General features: G+C 47.8%; 9 non-coding genes across 9 annotated transcripts; 3 read left to right on the top strand and 6 right to left on the bottom strand.

The window, feature by feature from the left end:
• Window positions 1-11: 11 nt before the first annotated feature.
• On the top strand, window positions 12-82 carry TRNAG-GCC (transfer RNA glycine (anticodon GCC)). Its single transcript has one exon. It is a non-coding gene; the product is annotated as a tRNA-Gly (tRNA).
• Window positions 83-153: 71 nt separating this feature from the next.
• TRNAW-CCA (transfer RNA tryptophan (anticodon CCA)) lies at window positions 154-225 on the bottom strand. Its single transcript has one exon. It is a non-coding gene; the product is annotated as a tRNA-Trp (tRNA).
• A 248-nt stretch (window positions 226-473) lies between these two features.
• TRNAN-GUU (transfer RNA asparagine (anticodon GUU)) lies at window positions 474-547 on the bottom strand. Its single transcript has one exon. It is a non-coding gene; the product is annotated as a tRNA-Asn (tRNA).
• Window positions 548-754: 207 nt separating this feature from the next.
• TRNAG-GCC (transfer RNA glycine (anticodon GCC)) lies at window positions 755-825 on the top strand. The gene has a single exon. It is a non-coding gene; the product is annotated as a tRNA-Gly (tRNA).
• A 71-nt stretch (window positions 826-896) lies between these two features.
• TRNAW-CCA (transfer RNA tryptophan (anticodon CCA)) lies at window positions 897-968 on the bottom strand. The gene has a single exon. It is a non-coding gene; the product is annotated as a tRNA-Trp (tRNA).
• A 1484-nt stretch (window positions 969-2452) lies between these two features.
• On the top strand, window positions 2453-2523 carry TRNAG-GCC (transfer RNA glycine (anticodon GCC)). The gene has a single exon. It is a non-coding gene; the product is annotated as a tRNA-Gly (tRNA).
• A 71-nt stretch (window positions 2524-2594) lies between these two features.
• TRNAW-CCA (transfer RNA tryptophan (anticodon CCA)) lies at window positions 2595-2666 on the bottom strand. Its single transcript has one exon. It is a non-coding gene; the product is annotated as a tRNA-Trp (tRNA).
• Window positions 2667-2914: 248 nt separating this feature from the next.
• TRNAN-GUU (transfer RNA asparagine (anticodon GUU)) lies at window positions 2915-2988 on the bottom strand. The gene has a single exon. It is a non-coding gene; the product is annotated as a tRNA-Asn (tRNA).
• Window positions 2989-3337: 349 nt separating this feature from the next.
• TRNAW-CCA (transfer RNA tryptophan (anticodon CCA)) lies at window positions 3338-3409 on the bottom strand. The gene has a single exon. It is a non-coding gene; the product is annotated as a tRNA-Trp (tRNA).
• Window positions 3410-5000: the final 1591 nt, after the last annotated feature.

Below are 5000 nucleotides of genomic sequence, written 5' to 3'. Positions count from 1 at the left end.
ACCCATGTGAAGCATTGGTGGTTCAGTGGTAGAATTCTCGCCTGCCACGCGGGAGGCCCGGGTTCGATTCCCGGCCAATGCAAGACTGCTTTCTTTTGACTTTGTTTTCGAAAGGAAATATATGACCTCAGTGGGGAATAAAATGGTAAGCAGTGACCCCGACGTGATTTGAACACGCAACCTTCTGATCTGGAGTCAGACGCGCTACCGTTGCGCCACGAGGTCCTTACACTTACAGCTTTCGGAGCCAGATCAACAAATGCTGTGGGCCTTTTGACTTATTTTCCCCTCCTCATATGCCTACAGTTGTATTACAGAGCTTGACCTTTTGTTTTCTATCCTAATTATGAAATTGACTGCAGGTGCCGAGAGAACGCAGAGAATTGAAATATTCAGGGAAAGGGTGTCCAGCAGGAGAGAGCAAAGGTATGTATCTGTTTTCCATTCAAGTGTTTCATTCAGGCAAAATAAGACGTCCCTGGGTGGGCTTGAACCACCAACCTTTCGGTTAACAGCCGAACGCGCTAACCGATTGCGCCACAGAGACGAGTGACTACAGCATCTTTCCTTAGACTCAATATATATCTTGATATGTATGTGCCTGCCTGGAGCTTGTCTTATATAAGCCATCATCATGTGAAACTTTGGCGTTGTCATGTCTGCTGCGCACACTTTGTTCATATGTGTACAATTTAAGTGTGTGCACCTGATCACTGTCTTGGACAGAGCTATGCCTGTGAACTCCCCATGTGAAGCATTGGTGGTTCAGTGGTAGAATTCTCGCCTGCCACGCGGGAGGCCCGGGTTCGATTCCCGGCCAATGCAAGGCTGCGTTCCTTTGACTTTGTTTTCGAAAGGAAATATATGAACTCAGTGGGGAATAAAATGGTAAGCAGTGACCCTGACGTGATTTGACCACGCAACCTTCTGATCTGGAGTCAGACGCGCTACCGTTGCGCCACAAGGTCCTTACACTTACAGCCTTCAAGCCAGATCAACAAATGCTGATGGCCTTTTGACTTATTTTCCCCTCCTCATATGCCTACAGTTGTATTACAGGGCTAGGCCTTTTGTTTTCTATCCTAATTATGAAATTGACTGCAGGTGCAGAGAGAACGCAGAGGATTGAAATGTTCAGATAAAGGGTCTTAAGCAGGAGAGAGCAGAGGTACGTATCTGTGTTTCATTAAAGTGTTTCATGCAGGCAAAAAGGATACTTCCCTGGGTGGGCTTGAACCAACAACCTTTCTGTTAACAACCGATCGGGCTAACCATTTGCACCACAGAGGTTAATAACTGTAGCACAGTTCCTGAGACTCAATATATATCTTGATAATTGTGTGCCTGCCTGGAGCTTGTGTTATATAATGCATCTTTATGCCATACAGCATTTCTCATTTGCTTAGTGTCTTGTTATTGTTGGACGTAATGATGAATAGACTACTGTCTAATGGTCTTAGAGCCAGTATTACTACCGGTCCCAGTGTATGAGACACATACATGACTTTTCTGTTGCCTGCTTAGCATAGCTCCCTGCTCCTCTGTAGGTGTGCTACCAGCCAGTAAGGCGTGTGCCTTGCCCATCAGATGTGTTATGTTAGACTTGACTTCTCTGTGAGCAAAGTCTCCCTCCCATAGCAGGTGCTTTCTCTGAACTCTTGACTTGTAAGACTGCTGGGAAAGGCCCTCCCTAGCCCCTCACTCAGATAGATACATTTACCTTCAGAGCTCAGCTTTGGAGAAAGAGATTGGGGGGAGAGCAAATAGGGGAAGGCCCATGGTGCACACTTTATTTTACATAAAAGCTGGGGCTTGTGGGAGGACAGGGACAAGAGGGTTCTCAGGGAAAGAAATCCCAGGAGTATTGATGGCTAGGCCCTGAAACACAACAATCCCGGATTGGCAAGGCACAATATGCCTGTGCAACAGGCCTGACCCTAGGCTTCCGGAGTTCTTGGTCACAAAAGGCTCCAGTGATCTAAGCCCGACCAGGGCTGTGCCCGACCAGGGCTGTAGGCCGCGTTGGGAGCGCGTTAGGGACGCGTAAAGGGACGCAGGGCGCAGAACTCTGCCCGTTTCACCCCAGCATTTAGGGGAGGACACAGAATCTGGGAAAGCCAGTGGGAAGGATTTTCCAGGAGGAGAGTTCAGTGAGATAATCTGAAACACAATAGTGCTGGTGATCTGGCGGGTGCATTCTGTGAACCACTTTTGTCGGGAGCAGCCTGCCATCATGCCCTGATAAACACAACTCTAGTCCCAAGCCAGTGACCTCAGCAAATGCAAAGACATTCATAGTTATAGTCTCCTGCATCTGATTCTTGCCATCTTCATGTGAAACGTTGGCGTTATCATGTCTGCTGCGCACACTTTGTTCATATGTGTACAATTTAAGTGTGTGCACCTGATCACTGTCTTGGGCAGAGCTCTGCCTGTGAACAACCCATGTGAAGCATTGGTGGTTCAGTGGTAGAATTCTCGCCTGCCACGCGGGAGGCCCGGGTTCGATTCCCGGCCAATGCAAGACTGCTTTCTTTTGACTTTGTTTTCGAAAGGAAATATATGACCTCAGTGGGGAATAAAATGGTAAGCAGTGACCCCGACGTGATTTGAACACGCAACCTTCTGATCTGGAGTCAGACGCGCTACCGTTGCGCCACGAGGTCCTTACACTTACAGCTTTCGGAGCCAGATCAACAAATGCTGTGGGCCTTTTGACTTATTTTCCCCTCCTCATATGCCTACAGTTGTATTACAGAGCTTGACCTTTTGTTTTCTATCCTAATTATGAAATTGACTGCAGGTGCCGAGAGAACGCAGAGAATTGAAATATTCAGGGAAAGGGTGTCCAGCAGGAGAGAGCAAAGGTATGTATCTGTTTTCCATTCAAGTGTTTCATTCAGGCAAAATAATACGTCCCTGGGTGGGCTTGAACCACCAACCTTTCGGTTAACAGCCGAACGCGCTAACCGATTGCGCCACAGAGACGAGTGACTACAGCATCTTTCCTTAGACTCAATATATATCTTGATATGTATGTGCCTGCCTGGAGCTTGTCTTATATAAGCCATCATCATGTGAAACTTTGGCGTTGTCATGTCTGCTGCGCACACTTTGTTCATATGTGTACAATTTAAGTGTGTGCACCTGATCACTGTCTTGGACAGAGCTATGCCTGTGAACTCCCCATGTGAAGCATTGGTGGTTCAGTGGTAGAATTCTCGCCTGCCACGCGGGAGGCCCGGGTTCGATTCCCAGCCAATGCAAGGCTGCGTTCCTTTGACTTTGTTTTCGAAAGGAAATATATGAACTCAGTGGGGAATAAAATGGTAAGCAGTGACCCTGACGTGATTTGACCACGCAACCTTCTGATCTGGAGTCAGACGCGCTACCGTTGCGCCACAAGGTCCTTACACTTACAGCCTTCAAGCCAGATCAACAAATGCTGATGGCCTTTTGACTTATTTTCCCCTCCTCATATGCCTACAGTTGTATTACAGGGCTAGGCCTTTTGTTTTCTATCCTAATTATGAAATTGACTGCAGGTGCAGAGAGAACGCAGAGGATTGAAATGTTCAGATAAAGGGTCTTAAGCAGGAGAGAGCAGAGGTACGTATCTGTGTTTCATTAAAGTGTTTCATGCAGGCAAAAAGGATACTTCCCTGGGTGGGCTTGAACCAACAACCTTTCTGTTAACAACCGAACGGGCTAACCATTTGCACCACAGAGGTTAATAACTGTAGCACAGTTCCTGAGACTCAATATATATCTTGATAATTGTGTGCCTGCCTGGAGCTTGTGTTATATAATGCATCTTTATGCCATACAGCATTTCTCATTTGCTTAGTGTCTTGTTATTGTTGGACGTAATGATGAATAGACTACTGTCTAATGGTCTTAGAGCCAGTATTACTACCGGTCCCAGTGTATGAGACACATACATGACTTTTCTGTTGCCTGCTTAGCATAGCTCCCTGCTCCTCTGTAGGTGTGCTACCAGCCAGTAAGGCGTGTGCCTTGCCCATCAGATGTGTTATGTTAGACTTGACTTCTCTGTGAGCAAAGTCTCCCTCCCATAGCAGGTGCTTTCTCTGAACTCTTGACTTGTAAGACTGCTGGGAAAGGCCCTCCCTAGCCCCTCACTCAGATAGATACATTTACCTTCAGAGCTCAGCTTTGGAGAAAGAGATTGGGGGGAGAGCAAATAGGGGAAGGCCCATGGTGCACACTTTATTTTACATAAAAGCTGGGGCTTGTGGGAGGACAGGGACAAGAGGGTTCTCAGGGAAAGAAATCCCAGGAGTATTGATGGCTAGGCCCTGAAACACAACAATCCCGGATTGGCAAGGCACAATATGCCTGTGCAACAGGCCTGACCCTAGGCTTCCGGAGTTCTTGGTCACAAAAGGCTCCAGTGATCTAAGCCCGACCAGGGCTGTGCCCGACCAGGGCTGTAGGCCGCGTTGGGAGCGCGTTAGGGACGCGTAAAGGGACGCAGGGCGCAGAACTCTGCCCGTTTCACCCCAGCATTTAGGGGAGGACACAGAATCTGGGAAAGCCAGTGGGAAGGATTTTCCAGGAGGAGAGTTCAGTGAGATAATCTGAAACACAATAGTGCTGGTGATCTGGCGGGTGCATTCTGTGAACCACTTTTGTCGGGAGCAGCCTGCCATCATGCCCTGATAAACACAACTCTAGTCCCAAGCCAGTGACCTCAGCAAATGCAAAGACATTCATAGTTATAGTCTCCTGCATCTGATTCTTGCCATCTTCATGTGAAACGTTGGCGTTATCATGTCTGCTGCGCACACTTTGTTCATATGTGTACAATTTAAGTGTGTGCACCTGATCACTGTCTTGGGCAGAGCTCTGCCTGTGAACAACCCATGTGAAGCATTGGTGGTTCATTGGTAGAATTCTCGCCTGCCACGCGGGAGGCCCGGGTTCGATTCCCGGCCAATGCAAGACTGCTTTCTTTTGACTTTGTTTTCGAAAGGAAA

This window comes from Lissotriton helveticus, chromosome 1_2, assembly GCF_964261635.1.
Source record: "Lissotriton helveticus chromosome 1_2, aLisHel1.1, whole genome shotgun sequence".
Lineage (NCBI taxonomy): Eukaryota > Metazoa > Chordata > Amphibia > Caudata > Salamandridae > Lissotriton > Lissotriton helveticus.
Note: the sequence above shows the minus strand (reverse complement) of the source record. Positions and strands in the feature narration are given on the sequence as shown.